Here is a 246-nt window from a genome sequence, read left to right on the forward strand (position 1 = left end):
TGGAGAGTAGAATGAGTACTTTAAGTACATCCTCTCACTTAGGTGAGCCATCAAACCACACAATGTTAAATGATGTCAAACTTTGATTACAAATTACTGTAAAATCTGAATAAATTCAATTAATCTTGTGGAGGAAATATAAACCATAGAGTAAAAGCATTATAATAGTATTTAAGTACATAATTAAAACACAGTAGGACTTATTAATGCAAAACTGAAGGGTAAGAATTCCATAAGAAAGAAAGA

The sequence above is a fragment of the Ischnura elegans genome, chromosome 2, assembly GCF_921293095.1.
Source record: "Ischnura elegans chromosome 2, ioIscEleg1.1, whole genome shotgun sequence".
Lineage (NCBI taxonomy): Eukaryota > Metazoa > Arthropoda > Insecta > Odonata > Coenagrionidae > Ischnura > Ischnura elegans.